At 40.7% G+C, this 11,665-nt stretch overlaps 1 long non-coding RNA gene across 1 annotated transcript; it reads right to left on the reverse strand.

Moving 5' to 3' along the window:
• Positions 1-1,447: 1,447 nt before the first annotated feature.
• LOC112174782 lies at positions 1,448-2,496 on the reverse strand. The gene is made up of 3 exons (XR_002926174.2): positions 2,196-2,496; positions 1,942-2,063; positions 1,448-1,746 (listed from the first exon to the last, which is right to left on the reverse strand). It is a non-coding gene; the product is annotated as an uncharacterized LOC112174782 (long non-coding RNA).
• Between the last annotated feature and the right edge of the window lie 9,169 nt (positions 2,497-11,665).

Here is an 11,665-nt window from a genome sequence, read left to right on the forward strand (position 1 = left end):
CCCTGGTGAGATGCTTTGATTTGTGTAAACTGCATTCACGGGCAGGAGGGGTGACTTACAAGGAAACAATGCAGGATGGTTATGTAATTTCAAAATTCTGGTTTGAGATTGTGGCTATTTGTTTGAGCAGCAGATTATTCCTTAAACTTGAGGTCAAGTTTCAATTGAAGAGGGGTGGTGTTGTTAGGACCCAACTATGTGATCAACCAAGCCCAACTTGTATCCAGGCCCAGAATCCTGTGTAGGTCCAAATATGTAAACGGTGTCGTTTATTTCAACTATATAGCTGGAATCTAGCTGCATTGTAAAGGAAATCTGAGAATTGAATTGAATTTTCCTTTTGCTTTTCTATTTCCTTTGTTTTCCATTTCTCTTAGGGTTAGGACCCTAACACAAGCAAGCCGCGAAACAGCCACCGCCGCCACGTCATGCCACAACCGTATCGCTGCCGCTCCATCAAGCAGCAACCAAATCGCCGCCGCCCCGTCATGCCGCCGTCCAGCTTCAAGGAGCATCGCCAACCCACGCCAAACCACCTAGAGAACACCAGCGAAGCCAGAAACACCAGATCCGATTCAAGGATGCCCGCGCCCCAACAAACTCCAAACTGCACCCGTTGGTGATGCTGCGCCGCCGCCGCCCCTTGGACCGGAACCACGCCTGCCCAAGCCACAGAGAGGTTTCAAACCAGAAACAGAGCCGGATCCACTGTCAAACTTTGAGCCACTGCAGATCTGAGAAGCCAGAGAACTCTAAGTCACCGTCACCCATCCGGCAGCCTCACAACGACGTCGAGGCAAGCCCCATACCGACGAGGATCGCCGCCGGACGGGAGGAGCTCTGCTAACCTTCGACCAAAGCTAAGCTCGTGCGGCAAACCTAGGAGAGTTCATTGAAGACAAGACTCCCACGTCCAGATACCATTTTCGGTGTTGACATGACTAATAACAGCTCTAAGTCCTAACTGCTAGAATTTATTCTGGACAGTGCATCATGCGAAATACAAGACCCAAAACACAAGCCAGATATAATTTGCATCAATTAGGAAACAAAAGCAAGTATGCAACACCGTGAGAGATGTAGGGATAGAAAGGATATTGAGTAACTAATGGTACTTTTCTGATATTATGTTATCTTATGCATGTGAAACGGCCGGAATTCCCATGTCCCAGACAATGTATTTTTAAACAAATTGACAAAAAAAAACATGCAGAAATGTGAGTTAGTGTTTGAAAGACAAAATGTAAAAGATTATCATTTTTTAAAAGTAATAAAAAAGTAGAGTAGCCTCATCACTCTCGTGCATTGTCTAAAACCATTGGTACCAAAAGGGCATCCAGTAAAACAAATCAGCATATGTAATCAGATAATCATTGTGCATACCTCCAATCACCAAATAACGAACAAACAACCATCCAGTAACAACTGCTTCGTTAACCTGCAAAAATAGAACTAACAGTGACTAAACAATATCATCGGATAAAGATACACCCAACAAAACAAATAACAAGCTTCAATTTATCTAAATGCTTTCCAATCAAAGTTCAAGTCCATGAAAAACTCGAGCTCTAATTCCCTTTATAAGAGGAATGCCGAGTGTGAAATAAACACATAAGAGGAAGAGAGAGAAAATACAATACTTAATTAGTTAAGGCAAGCCTTCATCACATCAGAATCTTGCTTATTAAAACCAATAGCTGTGGCAGGCAACCCATCAGTAACTAAGTTGACCTAGAGCAGTTGGACCTGGAAAATGTTTTCATAGTATTAAGAAACTCTTGGACATAAATATGACAAATAAAACTAGATCACCTGCTAAAAATGTAAACTTAAGGACGTGAAAAAATTCATCCAAAGATGGAAGAAGCATTAGAAATGTTTTTCTCACATAGAATGAGTTGGAAAATGAAACATCAAAATCTGTACGATATATGAACTCACAGGGGCCAGTGTATCAGGTATTCCATGTACAGCTGCCACAAATATACTAACAACTTCACCAATATTTGAAGAGATCATATGTCTGATGAATTGCTTTGTGTTATTGTAAATCGCCCTTCCCTCTGCAACAACCTACCAAGTATTGAATAGAGACTAGAGAGACATAACTATCCTTTTAAGGTTGCTTAACAAAGTGCTAGCTAGAATAACAATAGTTGCCAAGATAACGGTGAAAAGAAAAAAGACATGCATACCGCAACAATAGTGGCAAAATTGTCATCAGCCAGAAGCCCAGAACAATATCTGAATCACTCTGAAAATTCCAAGTTAGCAATGATGAGGAAAGTGCTAATCGCAACATGAATGTTGATAACTTGATAAATTTGAGACAACCACACTTCCAAAAGCTTTCTATTTCAGAACTGTGCGCTTTACTAGAAATAAAAGCGACCACAAAATTTAGCTTAGCATGGCTTAGGACAAAGGAGTGTTGAGGTTGGACTCGGAATCCCAAGGATCAAAACCGTGTATGTTTGTGTACTATATAGGAATGGATTTTCATTGCATGGATTAAACACTGCATCTTCTTTTTCGCTTCCTTTTCTTTTTCCATATGTTTAGTTACATTCAGAAATTGCTACCATTAGTCCTACATGACAAGTGACAACACATAAAGGTTTGAGCTATTCTATATGTCAGAGGTGTTGAGAATATATACACATCCCACATGATTCAGTTTCTCTACATTCTACTTTTCCTGATACAGAGCCATCAGCAGCATTAGTGTCACATGTCCTTTTGAAACTATCACCATGTGCCATCATTTCATTCCTGAACCTCTCAGAAATAGACTTCACACTTTGTTCAATCTCATCTTCAGCGATCAACAAAAGAGATCGTAATTCTTTCATTGAAACAGAGGAGCTTAGTGTTCTGATTCTTATTACAGTTTTTATGGTAGCAAACTCTAAGGGTAAACCATGAAGAACCGAGACTACTATGTCTTCATCAGCCATATAAACTCCCATCGTAGCAAGCTGATCACATATTGACTTGACTCGAATTTGTAGAATATTCTGTAAATATTTACTTTCCTAGTATGTGTAGATTACATATTCTGTATAGTTGTAAGAGATTTTTTCCTAGTGGGACTACTCTTGTACCTCTTTATAAACCTCCTTTTTTGGAGATGAATAACATTGAAGTATTCCAAACACATCAAATTCTTATTTTCTACTTGGTATCAGAGCAAGAGGAAAGGTCGGCTACCTCACTGGAGCCAAAGCTGCACCAGAGGAGAACTCAGCTAAATTTGAAGGTTGGGCTACAGACAATGAAAAAGTGAAGAGTTGGCTCATTGATTCCATGGAGCCATCACTCATGAATCGGTATATCCAACTCCCAACAGCCAAAGATGTTTGGGAAGCTATTGAGAAGACCTTCTATGATGATTCTGATGAAACCAGGATTTTTGAATTAAAAAAAAAGAAGCTTTGGAGCGAAACAGAATGGCCCGACTCTTCCTACCTACTACAATGAATTGGTGGGAATGTTTCAGGAGATTGATCAGCGTATGGCCTCTCAAAATAACACGGTCGTTGCAGTTGTTCAAGAAACTACTGTCATGGCACGGATGCGAGTTCACATGTTTCTTAGTGGACTCGATTCAGAGTATGATCAAGTCCGTGGTGAGATTCTACGCAAAGACCCGAAATTCGACTTGGAGCAAAGTTATGTATATGTTCGGAAGGTGCATTATGAGAGGCAGGCAATGGGACATGCCTCTGAATCCTCTGTCATGGCTGTCCAACGCAAACAGGGTCCTCCCCCAGAATTCTTAATTCCTTCACAACGCCGCCCTCTGGGCAAAACAAATCCATATGCAAAAAAAATGTGTCCAATTTGTGGAGATTTGGGTCATAGCAAGCAACGATTCTATGAAGTAATTGGCTACCCTGATTGGTGGGATTACACCAAGAAACCGCGGAAGAACCTTGGAAAAGTTGTTATGGCTACTACAAAGGAAGAGCAACCATCTAACGCCTCCGCTAATGTAGCACAGTTAGGTATGAATGGTAAGGTATCTATGAATAGTTCGTGGATAATTGATACAGGTGCATCTGATCATATGACTTATGATCCTAGCCTCTTGAAAAAGTTGAAACCCTCCTCTCAAAATATTGTTTCTACTGCTGATGGTACTCCAACTTCAGTTACGGGAGAAGGATATGTTGTCCTGTCTGACACAATAACCCTTGATTCTGTGTTGGTTGTTCCTTCATTGGCATATAATCTCTTAACTATTGGCCAAATTATTCTAGCACTAGCATGTATTGTGACATTTTATCCCTCTTTCTGTGTGTTTCAGGACATTCTGACTCGACGGATTCTTAGTTATGGTGTTAGAAGGGGGAAACTCTACTGCTTGGATCTGATAGAAAGTGGAGAGCAGCAATTATTAGGACAAGTGAATTAGGTCAATGGAGTAGAGAATGCTAAGGAAACAGTGTGGCTGTGGCATCGTCGCTTGGGTCATCTATCTTTTAGTTATCTTAAGAAATTACAACCTCATTTGTTTTCAGTTGTTAGTGATTCAGAGTTTTGTTGTGATGTATGTGAACTGGCTAAGAGTCATCGAATTTCATATTCACCTAGTTTTAATAAAAGTCTTATTCCGTTTATGAAAATTCACTTTGATGTCTGGGGTCTTAGCTTGATACTGCTTGTTTTCTTCAATTTCTTGCTCTTGTGGTTGCTCGATTTCATTTGTCTTCCTAGATCTACTATTTTGAAACCCTAGATCTACTACTTGTTTGTGCTACTTCTCGTCTTCTTCACTGGAATTGTAGATTTGTTCTCTCATCACTCATGGCTATTACTCAGACTACTGTTTACTTGCCTACTATTCTTTTAGATGAATTGAACTATCCTACTTGGCTATTTCGCCTTGAATCATTTTTGAGGGGTCAAAATTTGTTTGGCTTTGTGGATAGCTCTCATCCTTGTCCTCCTCAGTATACTATCTCTGATGATGGCTCTAAGACTGTTAATAGTGAGTATGTGGCTTGGAAAACTCAGGATCAGAGTATCGTTAACATGCTTGGTCAAACCATGAGTCCTGTAGCTATATCTTGTGTTGTGGGTAGTCGATCTGCTCAGGAAATGTGGTCTAACCTCAAGCTTAAGTTTGCAGCCCCTAATAGGCAAAATATCCTTCAGCTTCAGTCTAATCTTCAAGGCATGAAGAAAGGATCTGATGGTATCGAGACCTATTTGGACAAAATTAAGTCTGCTAGAGATGCTTTAGAGACTGTGGGTGTGTTCTTAGATGATGAGGATACTGTGGTCACTGTTTTGAGGGGGTTACCAGCTGAGTTTGCAACTATCAAAACAGTGATCCGAGCTCAGTTTATGAGTTGTTCTATGGGAGAATTAAAAACACTTCTCAAGGCTGCAAAAATTGACATTGAGAATGAGTCTCAACCTGTGTCACTCACTGCAATGGTTGCTCAAAGCTCTCTTACCACTTTGTCACCATCACCACCTACTACTCCCATTCCTTCATAACCTACTCCTTGATCATCTGTTCCCCTAGGTTTCAGTCCTCTATCTCAAGTTCCCACTAGTCCCATTCTACCTGTGTCCTCTCAAGCAGCCTATATTCCCATACATGTAGTGCCTTATGGCTTTTCTCCATTTCCAGCCTATTCATCTTTTGATCCAAACTTCGGTGCTAGTGGATTCTATGCTAGTAGTGGTCGTGGAAGGTTCAATGGTGGGAGATTTACCAATATTGGTGGAAGAGGGTTTAATGGTGGTCCGCACTTTTCCAATAATGAGTATACCACAGGTGCTTTTACAGATAATACAGTCACAACTGGTACTGCTCTCTCTTGTCAGTTGTGTGGAAGAGTTGGTCATGGGGCCAGGACATATAGAACACTTAATTAGTATCCAAATCTCACACAAGTCCATCAGGGTGCTTCCACAAGTGTTGCAGGTATAGAGTGTCAATACTGCAAAAGAACGAATCATACTGCTAATCGATGTTATCACATTATTGGATTTCCAGGTCAACAACATCAAGGTCCTTCCACCAATGCAGCAATGTTTGCCTCTACATCATCCCCTCAATTTTGGCTTGCTGATTCTGGGGCAACCAATCATATGACCAGTGAAGTGCAACTTTTGAACAATATTGCTCCATATTCTGCCTCAGACACAGTCCAAGTTGGTAATGGTAAACAATTGAGTATCACTCATATTGGCAATGCTGTGCTAGACAATGTTCTACTTATTCCTGAACTTGCTGCTCATCTCTTATCCATCTATCAATTATGTAAACAAAATAACTGTTCAGTTTGGTTTGATGAGTTTTTGTGTGTTATACAGGACAAGGTGCTGGGAAGAATATTATACAAGGGATTGAGTAGACAAGGGCTGTACCCCATTCCTTTTGATCTGCCACTTAAGCTTGGTTATGCAACTTCTACTGGTTTAGCTAGTTTTGCTCCAAAATTAGCATTTTTCGGCAAGTGTATCAAGAATAGCATTTGGCATTAGAGGTTTGGGCACCCTTCTATTGAGATAGTCAAGTCTATGTTAAATAAGTGTAATCTCTCTAGTGAGAATTCTGTTGAAACTTCTGTGTGTGAAGCCTGCTTACTTGGAAAGTTTCACAAGCTGCCTTTTTCACCTTCTACTACTAGGAGTGATACACCTTTTCAGCTTATGCATTCAGATGTTTGGGGCCCTGCTCCTCATGTTTCCCTAGATGGTTTCAAGTATTTTGTAATTTTCATTGACGATTGTACTAGATACACATGGATGTTTCCCATGAAGAATAACAATGAGGTTTTCTCATATTTTAAGACTTTGTATGCCTTTGTTAAAACTCAATTTTCTACATCAATCAAGGCTTTGCGCAGTGATGGAGGAGGGGAATACATTGGCCATGCTTTTCAGTCTTTTCTAAATGAAAATGGTGTTGTTCATCAAAAATCATGTCCTTACACACTGGAGCAAAACGAGATTTCTGAACGCAAGAACATGCATATTAGGGAAACTGCAGTTACCTTATTGCAGGTTGCCTCTCTTCCATCCCCATTTTGGTATCATGCCTGCGCATTTGCCACCTATCTCATCAATAGAATGCCAACACCTATCTTACAAATGTGTTCATCATTTGAGAAACTCTATCAACAAATTCCATCTGTGGAAATTCTAAGGATTTTTGGATGTGCATGTTACCCTCTTTTAACACCATATAGGACTGATAAGCTTCAACCAAAGACAAGCAAGTGTGTGTTCATTGGTTTTGCCGTTGGTTATAAAGGATATATCTGCTACAATTTGAGAACAAGTAAATACATCATTTCCAGACACGTATTCTTTGATGAATCACATTTTCCATATGCCATGGCAAAGACAAGTTTGCTTTAGTCTTCACCAGCAATCAAAAACCCTTGTCTACATGCTACTCAGTCCCATACACAGCTTCCTCCCTCGGCACCTTGTCTTCCACACCACAACAACAACAACTCAAGCTTTATCAACAGGTTAGTCATCTCCTTCTTTTAGTCCCATACCAATTAATATTGATGCTGCTGATTCTTGTCCTTCTCCTTTACCTAATATGTCTACTCCAACTTCATCTACTATCAATGATAATGGATCTCTTGGTACTGCATCTCTACCTGTCTGTTCCACACTATTCATCCATCCACTGATGTGTTTGATCCAAATTCACACACTCTCATCCAGTTTGACGAGCTTGAGGGTTCGGTCAATCTTAGTTCACAACCCGGTATTGGCATTTCTGTGGTTCTTGAGTGCTCCCCATCTAGAACCTCAGGTCAGCTTTCCGACTGCAATATTCTTCATCCAGTTGAAGGTCTCACTCAACCTACAATTAATGGTCACAACATGCTCACTAGGTCTAAGAGAGGTATCTTTAAGAAGAAAGCTTTACTTTCTGTTCTATCTTCCACTTGCACTGATCCTGCTGCCTATTAGGATATACGGTCAAGGTCAAGATGAAGATCAAAATATCTTTATGTTTTACTATTAGGTTAGGTAGGCTAGCTGTAATCACAATATGCATGTGTTCATGCTTATCTTCACACGTGGAGATCATGTAGCGGTTCTGTTACTAATTGGGTTAATTAGGCTACTATAAATACCTAACCCTAATTACTTGTATTCATTTCTGGTTAAGACACATCATATATACAAAGAGTTTCTATTTTTCCTTTCTCTCTTTTCTCTCGATTCTTCTAGCTTTCTCTAAGCTATCATGGTATCAGAGCCTTGGTGTTCTTGGTGAGACCTTAATTGCTAAGATCAAAACTGCTCTCCAACAAGAATTTGACATGAAGGATTTGGGTGCTCTTCATTTTTTTCTTGGTTTGGAGATCAAGTATCTTGCATCGGGCCTTTTTGTATCTCAACAAAAATATGCCAAAGACCTCATACACAAGGCTAGCCTGGAGGACTGCCATTCTCATCTTACTCCTTGTCAATCTAGAGTCAAATTACTTAAAGATCATGGTACTACTCTATCTTTGGGAGAGCTTGAACATTTTCGAAGCATTGTTGGGTGCCTGCAATATCTCACCTTTACACGACCTGATATAGCATATAGTGTGAACTCGGTTTGTCAATTTCTCCATTGTCCCATCGATCTTCACCTTGCAGCTGCCAAACGTATTCTCAAATATGTTAAAGGTACTATAGACTATGGTATTACTTTCAGGAGAGAAATTTTAGCTGCTTCTTCACCACCACAGGTTTCCCTTCACGCTTATTGTGACGTTGATTGGGCTGGGGATCCTAATGACCGGAAGTCTAGTACGGGTTTTGTCATCTTGCTCAATGACTCCCCAATCTCGTGGTGTAGTAAGAAACAGACTGCCGTGTCCAGATCTTCTACAGAGGCTGAGTATAGAAGCATGGCTGACACTACCTCTGAGTTGCAATGGCTCACGCATCTTCTCCAAGATCTTCATGTTGACTTGCTTGCCGTTCCAACTCTTCACTGTGACAATATCTCGGCCTTGGCCCTTGCTTCAAATCATGTTCATCAATCCAAACTCAAACATATCGAGGTGGATGTTCACTTTACTCGGGACAAGGTTAAGGATGGATCTATCAGATTGCAGTTTGTTTCTACTCATGAACAACTCACTGACTTGTTCACTAAAGGACTCTGTTCTCCTCCACATACCTATCTCTGTCATCAGTTGCAGTTAGGTCTACCACCGCCTTCTCCCTCAGTTCAGTTGGTCCAGCTTGATGGCTTCCCCACCCATCCAGCTGAGGAGGGGTGTTAGGATATACGGTCGAGATCAAACAGTCAAGGTCAAGATGAAGATCAAAATATCTTTACGTTTTACTATTAGGTTAGGTAGGCTAGCTGTAATCACAATATGCATGTGCTCATGCTTATCTTCACACGTGGAGATCATGTAGCGGTTCTATTACTAATTGGGTTAATTAGGCTACTATAAATACCTAACCCTAATTACTTGTATTCATTCTGGTTAAGACACATCATATATACAAAGAGTTTCTGTTTTTCCTTTCTCTCTTTTCTCTCGATTCTTCTAGCTTTCTCTAAGCTATCACTACCAAGATCCCTTCTCTCTCTGGAGCTCGATACTATGTAACTTTTATTGATGATTGTACTCGTATGACTTGGGTGTCTCTATTGAAGAACAAGAGTGATGTGTGTTCCATGTTCAAAGACTTTCACAAGATGGTATCCACCCAATACCAACAGGCTATCCATGTCTTCCAATCTGACAATGGCAGAGAGTATGTTAATGGCCTTATGTAGGAGTTTATGCAATCTCATGGAATTCGACATCAGACTTCGAATTCGTATACTCCTCAACAGAATGGATTGGCAGAAAGAAAGAATCGGCAGTTACTTGAAGTTGTACGTGCTTCTTTGTTTGGCATGCATGTACCTCGTGAATATTGGGGAGAAGCTGTGAAGTCCGCTGCCTACCTCATTAATCATACTCTTTCCCGGGTAATTGAATTTCAAAACCCTCAGCAACAACTTCAGAAACTTCTTTCACTTCCGTTGTTACCTAACCTGGAGCCTCGTGTGTTTGGATGCGTAGCCTATGTTCATATTCCCAAGCCTCAACGTATGGGTCGTCATGGGCAGGTCTAGGGCCGGCCCTACCCTAAATTTTAGGGCTTAGGGTCGGGCAGAGCCGGGCCTAGTCAAAGTCAACAAAATTTAGGGTCGGGCCGGGGCTTAAATATGCTAACCCTTATCCGCCCGAAAGGGCCGGCCTTCTGAATAGGGCCGAAATGGGCCTAAAAGGGCCTTAATTTGTTTAACAAAAAGAAATATATTACTTTTATTTTTTATCTCAAAATGTGGCTTAATGGTTATATAAGTAATACAAGACTCATTATTCTTTGTTGATCATATTTAATATAAATATATATATATATATATATATATTGGAATTAACTTATAAGTTATAACATTTATAAATATTAGTTAAGATGGTTATATTCAATTAACTATCTCTCTAAATCTCCCAAAATTAATTGTTGTTTAACAAAGGAAACAAAAATTAAAGAAAATAAAGCTTAGGAAATCAATTACAAAAAATAGATAAGTTGTATGTTATAGACTAAAGAGAAACATATTTAAAAAATAGATAAGTTGTATGTTATAGACTAAAGAGAAACATATTTAAAAAATAGAAAATTATTAGGGCTTAATTGGGCGAGCTTAAAGGGCCGGACTGGGCTTGGCCCTTACGGGCTCAAACGGGTAGGGCCGTAGGGTATGGCCAGGCTTCATTTGCATGACCATTACCCTACCCTATTTGAGAATAGGGTAGGGCCGACCCGCCCTAATGCAAGGTTCGGGTAGGGCTTCAGCCCTACAGGCAGGGCGGGCTTAGGGCCGAAGGGCTGAATGATGAGGCCTACCTCAACGCAGCAAGCTTGATCCCCGTGCCCGTAAGTGTATATTTATTGGTTATGCTGAATTTCAGAAGGGTTATCAATGTTATGATCCTCTTACTGGCATTATACATGTCTCTCTTGATGTTGCGTTTCGTGAATCCAAGCCTTATTATTCAGGGGGAGATTCAAAGTCTTCCCTTCAGGGGGAGAGAGGCTGTGAAGGAAATCCTCGAGATTTATTTGCATTTGAAGAATTTGAGGAATTAGAAGCTTTGGAATCGAGGTTTGGAGTTGGGAATTCTCTAACATCGACTGAAAACGAAACAGGGGCAGTAGGAAACGGAAAAGAAGATGAGCTAGTTGACAGTGGACCAATGAATGGTGATGCCGTGGGGCCCTCCACCTGCGAAATAGAAACAGAAAATAGTACAGCACATGGTGATGCCGTGAGGTCTTCCAATGGGTTAGAAAAAGGTGCTGCTGTGGGGCTCCAATGGGACAAAACATGGAGATGCCGTGAGGTTTTCAAATGGGATAGAAAAAGGTGCTGCTGTGGGGACCTCCAATGGGACAAAACATGGAGATGCTGTGAGGTTTTCAAATGGGATAGAAAAAGGTGCTGCTGTGGGGACCTCCAATGGGATAGAAAAGGCCGAAAACAATGGGACAGAAAAGGCTGAAAAGGCTACTGTCGTGGGGCCCTCTTCTTGTGAGATTAGTAAGGATGCTGCCAACAGACCATTATTTAGTTCTAGCGGTGGACTTTTGGATAGACTAGCGAGGTCCG

Source organism: Rosa chinensis, chromosome 6 (assembly GCF_002994745.2).
Source record: "Rosa chinensis cultivar Old Blush chromosome 6, RchiOBHm-V2, whole genome shotgun sequence".
In the NCBI taxonomy this organism is placed as follows: Eukaryota; Viridiplantae; Streptophyta; class Magnoliopsida; order Rosales; family Rosaceae; genus Rosa; species Rosa chinensis.